Source organism: Pinus tabuliformis, chromosome 1_2 (assembly GCF_031772625.1).
Source record: "Pinus tabuliformis cultivar Carrire ecotype Pingquan chromosome 1_2, CPIR1, whole genome shotgun sequence".
In the NCBI taxonomy this organism is placed as follows: domain Eukaryota; kingdom Viridiplantae; phylum Streptophyta; class Pinopsida; order Pinales; family Pinaceae; genus Pinus; species Pinus tabuliformis.
The window spans coordinates 191,184,764-191,202,295 of NC_142298.1; positions in this window are offsets into that span (position 1 = coordinate 191,184,764).

The following is a 17,532-nucleotide window of genomic DNA, read 5'->3' on the forward strand; positions in this document are numbered from 1 at the left end:
ATACAACAAACTGGTTAAGGAAAAGTGTTTCAGACACCCAGGCAGGCGAAAGAGGGATGCTTCAACCATCAATGTCATAGGACAACTGTCTGACCTCATGTTGGGACAAGTCATCTGCCCAAATTATCTAGATCCTTGGAGTCCTGTAGTAGATGTCCACATCAATGGCACCATCATACCTCACACCTTGATTGATCTGGTGGCTGCCATTAATGTGATGACCAGGGATACCATGCTCAAACTCAACCTTCAGGGTTCCTTGAGGAAGACCTCGACAGTCCTACAACTAGCAGATCGCTCGACCGTGACTCCCGAAGGGATTGTGGAGGATGTCTTGGTCTCTGTTGACTCTTGGGAATACCCTGCAGATTTCTTGGTGCTGCAACCAAAGGCAAAGCTCACTGGATATCCTCTTATTTTGGGAAGGCCTTGGTTAGCCACTGCAGATGCTTACATAAGTTGCCGTGCAGGAAACATGACCATCAAAAATGGTCCTATGTCCAAGCAGCTAGTCCTATACCCTCCTGCCCAACCCTCATTAGAGCATGACTTACCACTTTGGTTGGAGGAAGGAGAAGAAGATGAAGTGTACTCAGCACCTTTGTGCACCCTAGACACCACTAGAAGAGACCCCCCAATCGAGGATGATTTGATTGAGACCTTGATCCAGAATCCACCTCCCAGTGCACTGACCTTAGAGGAATTGGTGGAGGATGCCCAAGCCAGCACCTTAGTGGACCTTTGTGTGACCAACCCTGTCACTCCCAGAGTCAAGAATGTGGATTTCGGCCCTGAGAGGACGTTAAAGATCAGCTCCTCCCTATCTCCTTCCCAGGAAAAGGAGCTGTGTAGTCTATTGGCCAGTCATCTAGATGCCTTTGCTTGGAGCTATAAGGAGATGAAAGGAGTCCATCCTTTGGTCTGTACCCATCACATCTACATCAAAGAGAATTGTAAACTGGTTAGGCAACCCCAGAGGAGGATGAATCTAGCCCTTAAGGACATTGTCAAGGAAGAATTGCAAAAACTGTTGGATGCCGGATTCATTTACCCCATCTCAGATAGTGAATGGGTGTCCCCTCTGGTGTTGGTTCCCAAGAAAAATGGGAAGTGGAGAATCTGTGTGGACTACCGAGAACTGAACAAAGCTACCAAGAAAGACCATTTCCCTCTACCTTTCATAGATCAAGTGTTGGATGGATTGGCAGGAAAGAAGTTTTTCTCTTTCCTAGATGGGTTTAGCAGGTACAACCAAATCCAAATCAGCCCGGAAGACCAAGATAAGACCACCTTCACTTGTCCTTGGGGTACCTTTGCCTACCGAGTTCTTCCCTTTGGGCTATGCAATGCTCCTGCTACCTTCCAGAGAGCCGTCTTGAGCATCTTTTCTGAGCTGGTCCATGATGCGGTGGAAATCTATATGGATGACTTCACTCCTTATGGGTCCAACTTCTAGGAAGCATTGTCCAATCTGGGAAAAGTCCTAACCAAATGCATTGAGATGAACCTGTCCCTTAGTCCTGAAAAATGTGAATTCTTGATGACTGAAGGGACCGTGCTAGGCCATACCATTTCTTGCCAAGGGTTACAGGTGGATCCTAACAAAATTGCTCTCATCAAGAAGGTTCCACCTCCCCAAAAGGTAAGGGATGTTCGGAGTTTCTTAGGATTAGCAGGGTATTACAGAAGATTCATTAAAGACTTCAGCAAGCTAGCCTCACCATTGTTTGGCCTGTTGGCAAAAGATGTGGAGTTTACTTGGACTGACGATTGTCAGAGGGCTTTGAATGAATTAAAGGACAAGTTGGTGTCTGCCCCAATCTTGAGAGGTCCAAACTGGGCCCTACCTTTCCACATCCACAATGATGCCTCAAACAAAGCCATAGGGGCAGCCTTAGGACAAGTTGAACAAAAACTTCCGTATGCCATTTACTTTGTCAGCAAAAACTTATCCAAAGCAGAACTGAATTACACTGTAACTGAGAAAGAATTCTTGGCTGTGGTCCATGCACTGAACAAGTTCCGACATTATATCACTGACTATCAAACATTTGTACATACTGATCATGCTGCAATTAGATATTTAATGAATAAACCAGATGTGAATGCTCGTATTATTAGATGGTTACTTTTGTTGCAGCAATTTGATTTGACTATCGTTGACAAACCAGGTAAAGAAAATGTTGTTGCTGACTTTTTATCTAGATTGGATTTATCTGCAGATGAGGATGGAATAGTGGATGACCAGATGCCCGATGAACATCTGTTTGCTATTTCAGTACTCTCTCCATGGTTTGCTGATATAGCAAACTACCTTATTTCAGCACAGTTCCCTCCGCACCTATCTTCAAGAGAGAAGAGCAGAATCATCAGAAAAAGTGCCTCATTTACTTGGATCGGGGGCAACCTGTTCAAGCTTGGCCCTGATCAGATCTTAAGGCATTGTGTAAGGGAGGAGGAAGTCTTTAATATCCTCCTCACCTGTCATGATGGGCCTTGTGGAGGACATTTTGCAGCAAAGAGGACTGCCTTCAAAATCCTGCAGGCAGGCTACTATTGGCCCACACTTCATCAAGATGTCAGAAGGTATATCAGCCAATGTGACCGATGCCAAAGAATGGGGAAACCGACTCAAAGGGATGAGATGCCTCTCCAACCTCAAGTGACTCTTGAGCCATTTGAGAAGTGGGGTATGGACTTTGTGGGTCTAATCAACCCTCCTTCGAGGCAAAGGTCTTACGTCATTGTGTGCACTGACTACCTGACAAAGTGGGCAGAAACTAAGGCAATCAAAGTGGCAACAGAAGAAAAGGTGGCGGATTTCTTAAGAGAAAACATCTTCTACAAATTTGGCTACCCAAGAGAGCTAGTCACCGATCAAGGAAGCCAGTTCACATCCAACTTAATTGAAGACCTTCTGACTCATCACAAAATCAAGCATAGGACTTCCACCCCCTATCATCCTCAGGCAAATGGGCAAGTGGAAGTCACCAACAGAGCATTAGAAGGGATTTTGACTAAGGTGGTGAGCAGCAGTAGGAAAGATTGGGCAGATCGCCTGGTTGAGGCCACATGGGCTTACAACACCACTTGGAAGACCACAACCGACTTCACACCTTACGAGCTGGTCTATGGGAAGAAAGCTTTGCTGTCAATTGAATTTGAATACAACACTTTGAGGTTGGCAGCTCAGCTGGACCTAGATCTCAGCCATGCCCAACAAGAAAGGTTATTGCAGCTGAATGGACTGGACGAGCACCGAATGCAGGCCCTCCTTCACTCAAAAGTGATTCAACTTCAGAGAAAGGTGTGGCATGACCAACACCTCAATGACAAGCAATTCCAGCCAGGAGATTGGGCGTTGTTGTATGATTCCAGGCATAAAGATTTCAAGGGGAAGCTGAGAACTAGATGGCTGGGACCATATGCAGTGGAAAAATGTCATGACAATGGATCTGTTCTTATTCGGACCATTGATGAGGAGGCCATCCCCATGCTTGTCAATGGGCATCTACTGAAGATCTACAGGAAACCTCTCTCAAGACAAGAGTTCATCAAAACTGTGGAGAAATCAGTGTTGGTCATAGAGAAGGGTTCTGCCTCTGTTTTGGGCATACCCTGAAAGTTCAAAAAAAAAAAAAAAAAATAAAGAAATAAAGAAATAAAAAGAAGAAAAAATAAAGATCCTTGGGTGAAAACCTTTCTGAGGCTCCCAAGGCAGGTGGTAGGGTTGAAAACCTCATTGAGGCGCCCCTATTGTCTTTCAAAAAAAAAAAAGGATTTGAAAAATATCCTTGAGTGAAAACCTCTCTGAGGCGCTTAAGGCAGATGGCAAGGGTGAAAACCTCATTGAGGCGCCCCTGCTATCTTTCAAAAAAAAGAAGAAGAAAAAAAGAAAACAATAAGCAAAAAAGACAGGGACAGCAAGTTTATAATGTGGCAATGCATGCAGGTTGTAGGTATTCTATGAAGGAGAGGAGGTCTCTCAACTCAAAGCCAAGGATCCTTATCATGCTGCTAGGATACCTCACCAGCACCTCCTCCAAGAACACTCATCTTCTCCAAGGTATGGGCACGATTTCATCACAGCTTAGTCTTCTACAGGAAGGTGCAGACTTTCTACAGGAAGTTCTGTATTTCTACATGAAACTTCCTGTAGAAGTTCGGGACGGCCCAGAATTCATTATGTGGGGAGATCTAACGACCAAGGTTCGACACGGAGGCATGCAAGCTACTCTTTCCTCCATCACACACTGTTGTCACCTTCTGCTACCACCCCAGTTGACATGCAATAAAAGTACTTGCACAATCAAAACAAATCATTGAGTTATCAAGAGGAAGCGATGTTTAAATGAAAAAAGATGTTGAGGTGCCATGCAATACCCATCACAGCTATCCAAGGGCCCTGTGAGCGTGATCGTGATGCCACTGTCTTCATCGTTCAACATGCACCTAAGGAGGAAAAACTGCTACAGGACATCCTGTAGGAGTCCCGTAGCAGTTAAGCCAACTAGAGTGTACACCATTCCATCGCCTGCAACATGCAAGGATAACGCAGGCACATGCAGCCGAATCATAAGCTCCATCGTCAGCAGCCTGTGAAGAGGAACCTCTGGGCCTGTGCAATCAAGCAGCAGCAAACAAATCTAGTCATCGTCATCCAAAAGCCTGAAGAATCATGTCGCGGCCGCACAGGTAAGTGCCTCGCCATTTCTTCCGTCGAAATACATGAATTTTACTTTGAAATGTTTGCAAGTGTGAAGTGAATGGGTTGAGTGGTCGTATGGCCATTCGACTGGCCACGTCGACCAGTCAGATGGTCTAGTCGGATGTGTAAACGGTGGTCGTGGAAAAAGGAACGGGTAGTGCACACGTGAGAGCCATCCAGTCGGGGAGAAGCGCGTTTTAACAGAAATGGCGGCGGCGAATCTGCGGGGAATGATGCGGCAGTCAGGGAACTTGCAGTAGAATGATTAAGTGACGTCGCCCAACGGTCCGGCAGGGACAGCTCACCCCCGCGCCACAGATTCCGCCGAATTCAAATCTATCGGCTAGATTGCCACCCCACGCATTTATCATTAGCCATTTGAAAGTCGAGTGAGCATCCAGATTCCTCTGAAGCTCGACACTCCAAGTCTTCGGTCGTTCGAACGTCTGTTAAGCAGCACAGAGAGCGCAGAACCACCGCAGTGTTCTCCAGAACCCATGCATTGTTTCTACAGGAAAGCTGCTTCTACAGGAAGCTCACTGCCACGGGAAAATTGGGCTCTTCACGTCAAAGGTGGCGAATTAAAAAGGTAAGCCTGAACCTTGCCTCCCATGCAATTGGTTTCGAGGGTGGCGGAGTCGACGTTCTACAGTCTGCTCATAAAGGAATGCAAGTATTGTCTGCCGTTTGCATGAATTGTCATCGGGTTGTATGTAAAGTCTCCTACAGGATATAATTTGTAATTAAAGCTCTGTTAACACTCATCTAGAGATAGTTTCGCGAATTGTATGCGTGGCTCTGTCCCAAAAGGCTAGTCTGTTGCATCCGCCACCTCCAGCCAACGTAGCAGTTTTTCACCATGCCGGGTGGGTTCATCAAAAAGGAACCAACCGACTCTAAGAAACTAAGAGAGAACCCTGAGGTGGTGGAGCTGTTCACCCGCGCTCAATGGATGTCGTTCTGCGACAAATTGCAGGGGTATGATGATGAGGTGGCAGAGGAGTTCTTGCGGGCTCTGAAGCCGAAATCAAAGACATTAGCCACCGTCAATTTCAGGGGTTTGAGTCTCAGACTCACCCCACAGTTCATCAGCCGAGTTACCGAGCTCCCAATGGGAGTACCATGGGACAAAGAAGAGAGGAAATTAGGCCAACAGGCTAAGAAATAATTCTTTCCACCAGAGGAGCAGTTCTCAGAAGATAAGAACGGGGTTCGCAGGACTAGCTTACTGCCACTTTGGAGCGAAGTCAGCCTCCAAATCATGAAATACATCACCTGCGAAGGTCGGTTTAGTATTGTGTATGGGTACCATTTTCGGTTACTCACAGAATTAAGGCATCAGATGGACCTACCTGCAGAGAACAAATTAAGCATTCCCTACTTTCTATTGCAGTCTATGACTGAATGTGCCACCAAGTTGAGGGAAGGCACACCAGACCAGGTAGCTCATCACGGGCTCATTAAGCTCCTCGTGGAGGATGCACTCCACACATACAAAGTCCCTCTCTCATGGGAAGCCTTCCGAAATCTGACCAAGGATGGCAATATAAAAATGTTGACTGAAGAGCTTGGTTCCTCCAGCAGCGAGGAAAAGGAGTCAGTACCCGCAGGGAAGAAAGAAAAAGGCCAGAGACCCACGGCCAAAACACCAAAGACAGAGAAAAAGGAGAAACAAGAGAAAAAGGGTGCCAAGGAGAAAGAGGAAGCACCCATATTAACACCCCGAGAGAAGAGATTACAAAGCAGGGTGGACAAGACTGAGCAGGTCCACATCAGCAAAGGCACCTCGACAGTAGCCTCGACCAAGTCAAAAAGTAAAACACCCTCAGCAAAGCAAACTAAAGTGGTGTCACCTGTTCCTACAAGAAAACCGAAACCAGCTTCTACAGGAAGCCCGAAATCAGCTGAAAAAGGGCCTTCTACAGGAAGCCCTGAGAAAAGAAAACCAAGGGAAAAGAAAGCCGATGTTCTTGCAAGAGAGGCAGCAGTTGTGCTGGCCGCCCTCAGTACACCTCCTAAGCCCAAGGAAAAGAGAAAGAGGGAGGCCCCTCTATATTTTAAAGCTAAGAGAAGTGTGAGAATAAAGACGTGCAAGCCACAGCCTCCGTCCAGCAGCCCAATCACTATCGAGGATGCCCCTACTTCGCCCAAGGAGAGGTCCCCCTCAATGATATCAGTCACCTATGAGAGAGGGAGCCCAAAAACAACCACTTGGAAAGAAAGGTTAGACCAATTGGCTTCAAAAGCCCGGCTACAGGATGCTGAAGCTGCTCTACAGGAAACCTTAGCCCGGCTTAAGGAAACAGAGAGAATGGAAGGGGAAGCACCCTCATCACCACCGAGGGAGGGCGAAGTAGAGCCACCAAGAGAAGAAGAAAAAGAGCATATCCTGGAGCCTAGCCCTCAGCCAAGTCTGAGCTCATACTATAACTTCTTGGAAGCTGCCAAAACTATACCACAAAAATTCACTGTGCCACTGTTCTTTGCATTGGAGGAAGAGAGAGTACGTACACACACATGGATGAAAATAGCCAAATCAAAAGGTGTGGCGGACATAGGTCCCTTGGAGGAGCAACTCAAGGAGGCCAGAAGTGAATTAGCCATGGCTAAACACGTGGCAAATTTCCAACGAGTGTTCCTACAGGAAGAAAACGAAAAGCTTAGACTGCTGCTACAGGAGCTGAGGAGAGGAACAGGCACATCCTCCGGGGACACCACAGCAGAACAGCAAGGCAAAAAGGAACTGCACATCGGTCTTGGGGAGCCAACCACGCATCTACAGGAAACAGAGCTGCAAACACAAATTGAGGTGCAAGCTCTCAAACAACAGCTGCAACAGAAAGAGGCACAATTGGCCTGCATGGCCAGTTTGGCCATGGATGCTATACAATGCAGACAGCCGGCCAAATCCTATGGCATGTACCTGAGAGACCAATGGCTACAATTTCAAATCAACACCTTGGCGCAAAGGGGTATCTCTCAGCTCCAAGACCCGCAGCAGTTCACTGAATTATGCAATACCAGTTCATCTGAGGATAAGGCCAAACTATCGGAGTTCTACCTCCATAATTTGGCCCTTCCTAATGTGGTTTCATGGGATCCCAACACGGTCTTAGGAGATATGCAGTTAATGGTGCTTGCCTCATGGTTGAACCATGAAGACAAAAGAGCAGCAGAAGCCAAAGCGGTCATGAACCGAGAGCTGAATGAGCCATTACTAATTAGACCAGAACCAGGGGATCCAACTGCACTAATATCAGCACACCAACACTTATCCACCAACCCTCAAGCTTCATTGAAATTTATGGATCAGCAGGCCCAGGCCATAGCACATTTTGAGGATATGGAGAGATTGTTAGGAGATAACTGTATTCAAGCTTGCACCCGCCGATGGAATACATTGGCCCACAGTCTAAAAATCAGAGAATATCACACTCCAACTCGAATGAGGGAAGCTCTAGTACGGGTGCCCCTCTATAAGAAATCTATGCAGAACCTCCAGGCCAGCTGGATTGGCCTCAAGCTAAGCCCACCTCTGCTGTTAGGATTGATGGAAGGCAGCATAGAGACAGATGAGCAGGAACAGTGGGAAGAGGTGGAGAGAAAGGCTGGGTTCCATGTCAGCAAGGAGGACACTACTGCAGAAGCTTGGGATGTGAGGGTGGCAGTAAAGGCAATGAAGGATGAGGAGCTGGATTAGTTGCTCAAGGATGACCAATCACTTTAGCTGGGGGGTGATGATGAGCCCCAAATTTGGTAACATTTTGGGCTCATTTGGCCTACTTACCCTTGCTCAACCCTTCATTTTTCATCACTTATGCATCATTTTTTAGTATATTCATGTTATTTGTACGAAGGAGGGCAGTCACTATTCTGGTGGCTAACACATGTTTATTTCAGGTTTATTTGACATTTAATGGAGCAAAACCACGCAGATGAAGGCTAGGAGACACCCAAGATGGGATTACGGTTTTGTAGGAAGGCTGTCCACAGCATTGAATGGCCTTCCTCGTGATCTCCACCCCAACACCGAGCTCCAACCACCACCGAGCTAGAAGGCAGCCAAACCCCACTAATTTAGGAGGCCAGCTTGGCCCTTGTAATGTATAAATCAAGAGGCTGTAGCCTTCGATGGGGACTTTTGAAACTTTGTTGTTTATTCTGGACTACGAGCTGATAGCTCTGTTTTGCTCTTTGTAAGCCATTTTTGGCATGTTGTTAGACTTATGACTATTATCTTTTAATAAAAGGCAGGCAGATTTGAGTTCAGTTCTGAGTTCTTAGAGGAGCTATAGCTCTCGGGGTTGGGCCCAACCTGAGAGCAATAGACCTCCTTTCCTTGTATTGATACTTTTCTTTCAGCATTGTACTTCTTTCCCTTTACATGCATTTGGAAACACAGTTTGCTGAGTTGAATTTCTTGATGTGATTGAGTAGGTTAGTTTTATGAACAAAGTTGCTTTCAGTAGTTTAGATTAGAGTTAATCAGAGCTCCAAAAAAATGTTGATTGCACACTCACTTCCACCTATGTTTAGAGATTGGGATTGCAGCCCGTGCCACCCACCAAAAACACAGTTTTACATGTTCATACAAGCTTTAATGCAATGTTCTCGGTTGTAGCAGCATCCATGCATTCAGATCTTGTGGAATGAATCTTTGTTTCAGTACCATGCAAGAGTTTCCTTACAAAATCACGTTGTTGTTCTGTGGTTTTATAAAAACAGTTAGAATAGGTTGATGAAATCTCGGTTTTGTGCAAGACACGGATGATTTGTTTCATTTACACTGTGCAGTATCACTCTCTCACGCCCTTACCCTCCTAAGCCGTGCCTAGGCCATCCACTCTTCCCTCAGTTAGACCACTTACCTCCAAAACTCTTCTATCACCCACGTGGTTCCACCTTTTCGACCTTCCATCTCCTCTAACCTCCTCCAGACCAACTAGCTTTGCACACCCCCTCTCCATCTCATCTCTCTGTCCATAAGTCATCACAAGCTCCCCTCCTACCTCCCTGTCCATCCACATAGCCTATTCCACTCATCCCTCACCCAAAAATCCTATTGCAGAACATCCTGTAGAAATTAACAGACTTCCTGTAGAAATTCTGAACATCCTGTAGAACCCCTGCAGACTTCCTGTAGAAGCTTGTAAACATGGTTGCCAAGCATCTGAACTTTATGAACTTCTCTGAAAGGATGCTAGGGATCCCTTAGACCCTCTCTGAGCCTTCCTAGCCTCTTCCAAGCATTTCCCTCCTTGATCTATCCCTGCACAGTCAAAGACCCAGATAGAAGCACACACATAATAATTTTAACAACTTGAACAAAAATACAAAAATACGTTTTATTTAGATCAAAGTAGTCTAGACACATGCATCTCACCTTCCTAGAAGTAATGGCACCTCTTTCAGTAGTTTGCATTCCCACCTTTGCATCAGTAGGACTAGCTGGTAGAATTAGGGTTTGCTAGGGTTTTCATTCCTCGTTGGCTTTCAGTTTCTTCCTGCAGTAGGTTAATTTCCTTTGAGATAACTTTCATTCATCGGTTAAAAAGCTTCTTCTAAGAACTCATAGAAGTTGGCTTAAGCCCTAGCGGACTTGTGCCAGCTGACCAAGTGACAGCTGCGACAAGAGCTAGTACTTGTGCATACAGCACCGTCGCTTCCAAGTTTGTTACGAACTACCGGGTTGATAAAATTAGAGAAGGAAGCTCCAGGAGTTGCAGCATTATTGCTACAATACTGGAGCCCACCAGGGCGCTGGGAGGTAGGGGGTGAGTCGTGCTACGGCGTCCACCTTGGCGGCTCGCCCTCCCGCCGTGGGGGTTAGGCGATTCTCAAAATCGCCCAACCCCGCGACAGGCAAGCGAGCCGCCGGGCCGCCCCCACACCCCCTACCGCCCTCACACCTTGCCCGCTCGCACGACCTCCCCGCCCACCTCGTGACACCACGTCGGCCCACCCACAGCTATTGGGCGATTGAGTTTGATCGGGCCCACCATGCTCACGATGGACATAATTGTTATTTTGGCTCAGAAAAATTATTAATTCAAAAAAAAAAATCGTTTTCATTAAACTAATTTAATATGAAAAGTTTCAAGGAAAAAATTTAACTCACATTTCAATTGCAAGAATTATTCGTTGAATATGTTGTTGATAGCAATTTAGCTGCTCCACAAATTCACGAGTCTTTCAACGATTTTCAGAAAACCTGGATGTGATGTGAGTAATAGTGTTAATGAAATTTTAATATATAAGTGAAATTACGGAGATGTTTTACCGTACGGTTAATGTGGGATAATTTGTTTTAAAATATTATAAAGCGAATATTGTAGAATTGTTTTACAACGGGTTGAATGTGGGATTAATTTGTTTTACAATATATTATAAAAATAAAATAAATAAATAAATAAAAAATAAAAGAATAAAAAAAAAATCAATTGTTTAGTAAATATTATGTACTTTAACTATTAAAATAATTAATGTAGAAGTTGTAGTTTACAATTTTAATTTTAATGATTTATTTCATAAAAAAAAATAGTTTACATTTTTCAATAAATTGTAGAATAAAATAATGAAGGTAAATAATTCTAACAAACTTTTTGGAAGGGAATATTTTCGCGAAACTTTTTGGAGGGAAAATTTCATTCTTTAAGCTATATAATATCTTTAGGAGACTCTCCTTTTGTATCATTCAACATCTTCTATTTGAAAGGGATGGATTGTTCTGATAGTGAAGTTTCGATTTATACACCATCAATATCTTCATCACGTAACAACTCTATTCATATTGATGAATATAGCGGGAATTCTTCCACTATGAATAGAAAGTCAATTCTTCCACTTAGTCCTGATTCTAAGGACTATGAGAGCAGCACTGATGAAAGAGGGGATGGAGAATTTCAAATAAATAAAGAGTCACAGATTCCACTTAGTCCTACTTCTAAGGACTATGAAAGTAGCAGTGATGAAGAGCATGATGGTGAAGTTCAAAAGAATGGAGTGTCACGATGTCCACTTAGTCCTAATTCTGAGGACTATGAGAGCAGCAGTTTTGAAGAGCATGATGGTGAAGTTCAAAAGAATGGAGTGTCACGGTGTCCACTTAGTCCTAATTCTGAGGGCTATGAGAGCAGCAGTTTTGAAGAGCATGATAGCGAATTTCAAAAGAATGGAGTGTCACGGTGTCCATTTAGTCTTAATTCTAAGGACTATGAGAGCAACAGTGATGAAGAGCGTGATAATGAATTTCAAAAGAATGGAGTGTCAAAGTGTCCACTTAGTCCTAATTCTAATAACTATGAGAGCAGTAGTGATGAAGAGAATGATGATGAATTTCAAAAGTATGGAGTGTCACAGTGTCCATTTAGTTTTAATTCTAAGGACTATGAGAGCAGCAATGATGAAGAGCGGGATGATGAATTTCAAAATATTGGAGTGTCACAGTGTCCACTTAGTCCTAATTCTAAGGACTATGTGAGCAACAGTTATGAAGAGCGTGATGATGAATTTCAAAAGAATGGAGTGTCACTATGTCCTCTTAGTCCTAATTCTAAGGACTATGAGAGCGGCAGTGATGAAGGACAGGATGATGCACTTAGTCCTAATTCTAATGAGTATAAAGGTAGCAGTGACAAAGGACAGGATGTGGCATCTTCAATAAGTAAACAGTCACATTTTCGACGTATTCCTAATTCTATGGACTATGAGAGTAGCATTGACAATGCACATGAGGAAGAATATCCATTAAACATCGAGTCATATTTTCCATTCAGTCCGAATTCTAAGGACTACGACAGTAGCACTGAAGAAGGGGAAGATGAAGAATATACTCCAAGTCAATATTTGAAAAGCAGAGCTGATCATAGTGTGGATAACATTCCTCTTAATGATGATGAAAATCCTTATACAAATGATGATCCAATGATGGAGATGTTGCCAAGAAATATTGTATCAAGGAGTAGGAGCAGACCTTTTCGTACCAATGCAAGCTGCTCTAGTTATACAAGGGGTAGAGCAGAATATCTAACGAGAAGAAGTTCTATCAGCGCTCTCGTTTCAAGTGAATGTTGCCAAAAAGATTGCTTGAAACATATGGATTTCAAATTTGGATTAGAAAGCAGGAAGAGATATTTGTCAATGAATAAAAGCATGCAAAATTCATGTTTAGTTGGGTGCAGGCAATCTACATTGTCAGGTTATGATTATCATATTGGGACTTTATTTATCTATAGAAAAGCTTTCAAAATGTTTCATTCGATTGGGAATTTTCGTCTCTCGAGAATTCAATAAAATTTGGAAAAGGATCCCACATTTTATTTAGAAATATGTCATAACATACAGTTTGGGCCATTATCAAGTACTTCGATGTCATGGATGAAAGATTTATTTTCAAAGCATGGAGAGTGTATGCCAAATAGAGAGACAATACATATTCTAGATAATTTTTCAAGACGAGAAATCTACAACTTATACAAAGAATATGCAGAAGGTGCTGAGGGACATGGCTGGTTTATTACATATCAATATTTTGTGAAAGTATGGAAGAAAAAATTCAACAATGTCTGTATTCCTAAGAAGACAAGGATGGGGATTTGGAGTACATGTGCTTCTCTTAAATCAAAAAGGGACAAATGTGAAGGGTCAGAAAGAGGTAAGCATTCATAACTTTAACTTTTAAAATTGTATGGTCCTCAACTATGAAAACATATTTCTTAATGAATTTCTTTTATGTTGTGTAGATTTAATTGTCAAAGAACTTCAGGATCATTGCGAACAACAAACAAATGAAAGGAAGAAGTTGTACAAGCATCAAAAGAAGTGTTATGATAATCCAAATAAATATTTGGGTTTGATAATTGATGGTATGGACCAGAAGAAAACACTTTTACCACATTTTGTTCGCACACCCAAAAATTTACAGGAGGAAAATTTTATTCAGTTTCACTTGGTTGGTTGTATGGTCTTCAATGGGAAAATGTTGCCAAGGGTGTACTTCACAGCTCCAAATATACATAATGATGCAAATCTGACCATAACCATAATTCATGATGTGATTTCTCATTGGTCTGGTAATCTTCCTGAAGTTTTGTATCTACAATTGGACAACACTTGTCGTGAAAACAAAAATCAGGTTGTTTTTGGATATCTAAACATGCTTATTGAATTGAGAATTTTTCAAAAGGTAAAGGTTGGTGTCCTTCTTGTTGGGCACACTCATGACCATATTGATCAGATGTTCAGTCGTTTTTCAGACACATTAAGGAGGAAGGAAGTTGGGAGCTTGCCATCACTAATTGAATGTATTAAGAAATCATACATGTCAGAGCCTACTTTTGATGTGTTGGAAGAAACTGTTGACATGCAAAAGTTTATTCTTGGATCATATGGTGAGGGGAAATGCATTGAACAACTTAATGACATTAGCTTCCAACATCAATTTTGTATCAAAAAAATTGATTGGAAAACACTAATATGGGGAAAGAAGTATTCAACTATTGTAGAATGGGCACCGTCATCAGGTTTGCAATTTTTGAAGTTCATTCTAGATCATCCAATATTTGCATCAAAAATATTGTTATTACAATCAGTTGGTGAAGTTCAGAATGCATGCAGATAGAATAGAGATATAAATTATTCTGATTACCTGGAAGAAATTAAAAAATGTATTAGATATACATATGAGTACTTTGACATTGCTGATTCAGTTTGGTGGGAGTCATTTTTCAATAATCAAAGTGATATCATTTCAACAACAACAAATGAAGATATACCTTTGAAAAATCCATTTATTTGGCCACAAAATGTGTCGAATGAACATGAGGAAATAAACATTGTTGAACAGCAACAATCTCAAGGTATTATTAATTCTTCACAGGCAGTGGAAAGAGAGATGTATATAGGTTCCAGAAGGTTTCATGCACAACGTGAAGCCATGGAATACCTTTATAGGGGTTCAGTACAGGATATTAAGGAGGGTTGCATGATTGCAGTGCTAGCATATGGAGATCCCAATGGCTATCCATTCTGGGTTGCTAAAGTTATAAAGGTCTTTACAGAAAATGAGGATGTTACAAGTGTTGAAGTACATTGGTATGCCACAAATACACACCCATTCAATGGTGTGTATAAGCCAGAGAAGGTAGTTGACAAAAAAATGGCGGAAAGAGAAAAAGAAAGGGTACAAATATAAATCGCCACCGCACAGACATATTAAAATTGGAGGATGTTGACATACTTGTTTATGACTTCAATTTAACAAAGATAGGAACTCTTTGCTTCAAGACGATAGAGATTCTGAAAAGGTTGTTACCAGAAGGAACAGTGTTGAGATGGGAGTCTGCTGAAACCAGTCATAGATCTAGAAGAATTTTGAAACCTAAAATGTTGGGCATGCATGTGGACTCAAATGGGGCGCTAGTTGATGAAAGAGAAGAATATGGAACGTCTTCATCAGCATCCAGTCACTCATCTCAAGATGTGGATTCTTATGGTGTGCAAGCAAATATGAGTGATTTTGAATAATTCTTTAAGACAGTTTATATAACTAATGTATGCATCGTATCTTCAAATAAAATTAATGATTTCCATATGGTGTTAAATGAGAAGTTATGAGGCATTTTTATGTTGTTGGATTATATGTGTTAATTATGATCAATTTTATTGTTTAAAATATCTACAATGCAATATTAAATTAGAAATATAATGTATGTTTTATTCAATATACAAATAATGACTTTTGAATTCATTTAGTAATGTTATTTGTTCATAATGTCATGGTTTTTTAATTTTATAGTTCAAAAAATTTCAATTTCTTTTGTATCTAGCATGTTATGGTTGAAAACATGTTGAATTTATACTTAGGAAAGAAAAATGATATTCTACCAAAAACATTAATGTGTTTTTTCCCTCATAAACAACTTTGTTTGGCACATAAAAATTTGGTTTTACTAGCATTTTTTTAAAAAATTGAAAATTGACCCTAAAAAAAAAGCATTGTTCCAGTATCATCACTTTTGTTTTGAAGCTATATTTTGCACGAAAATTTTATAGTAAATTTCGTAGTCACTGCCATTTTTAAAACATGTTCAAAATTGACGCTTGAAAAATAAAAACATCGTTCCAGTATACACACTTTTCATTTTTAGCACTGTTTTTGATGTTTTTTCGGGGTTTTTTGCCAGAGTTCCCATTTTGAGTTTATAGTTCCCGTTTCAAAGTTTACATTGTTCCTTAAAAAAAAAAAACTAAATATATATGTTAAACAAGTTTATCTTCAAAGACCATATCTTCATGAGCCAATAAAATAGTAAAATTAGGGACAGTTGGTCGCTGATTGAGCAACGATTGCATAGACACTGGGTAGCGACTGTGTGGGTGCTTTTTCCTTTCAAAATTGACACATGGTTGGTTGTTGACGATTTGAGTCGGCTGCCACATCTGCTCCACATTCATAGCTTCAAACCCTAACAAGTGGCTTCCTCCCAATATGCATGCAACTGTATAAGTAGGGCCTGCGTAGCACATTTTTCAAAATTGTCTCTTAAATGCCTTCCAATCTTAACAAAACACCATAATGCTAGTATAAGCCACTCCAAACATCAAAACCATACCATTATACCAACCAAAATAGCATCTACAACTTGAATTTTGAAATAAAAACAAAATTTCAAACTTCAGTCAAGGACCCTTTACCTCCTCTTCCTTTTGCTAGAGGTCTTTCTTGTGGAAGCTTTGATCTTTGAAGATTGAGGTGTGAGGTCAATTTTCTCAGTGGGTAGTGGCAGGGTAGGTTTTTCTTTAGTTATAGCCTTAGATCTCAGCCTTTGCACTCCTCCAGGTGAAGGTGCTTTGGTTGCCTCCCTATACTTTTTAACCAGACCCCATGCTTTGTCCAAAATCTTCATCAAGCTCCTCAGTTTTGCGTTCAATCCTAGATTCATGACATAGAGGTTTGTGCATTGTCTCCTCATTGGAATGGACCATTTCACAAAGTTCTTGCCTTTACTGAGAGTTCTAGATGCCTCACGTACCTCCCTATCACAATTCTCAAGAACATGTTGCACTGACCTCTTATAGTTTTGATTCTCTTGCCTGAACCTCTTGACCTGTTCCTGACTTTCCTCCAGCTCTTCTAAGCATCTCTGATATTCTTTCCACTGATCAAAATGTGGCTTTCTAGGTGTTTGAGCCACCTTTTTCATCTGTTGTACATAAATAAGCTTTGACATGATTGTCTCTTAGCAACAGTTTTAGAAGGTGATTTTTCCTTTCCATCTGTTGATTGAGCTGCCTCCTGTTGGGTGTGGAGCCTGATTATCTTCTATATTCAAAGGTATCGCCACATTGGACCCCAGTTCGCCGCCCGTAAAATATTCGCAGCAGGGGGGATCCAGGGGGGCGGCTGTGACCTTTGGGAGCCCCCCCTTTGGCGAGGGATTTCGGGGGCAGCGCCCCCGAAGCTAAAAACAATTGTAAAATTTCCTTGTAAAAGTATAGTAATTTCTAGTCAATCTGGGCCGTTCATTAGGCGAATGATCTGACGGTAGAACTTATGTTTAGTTTAGGGTTTTTTGCCCTAGAAGGAAACCCCTCTCTATGTATGAGGGCATTGTATTTGAGGCTGTGTGATAGATGTTTATTCTGTGAGCGGGAAATAGAGAGGTGAGACTGTGAGAGAAAATAGAGGATATTACAGTGGATCTGCTGTAGGTTGTGTCTCTTCATTTTGTTGGATAATAGAAAGGAAGGACTGGCTGTTCGGGGTGGACGTAGCCCAAACTGGCTGAACCACGTATATCTGTGTCTCTCTTGTTTTATGCGTT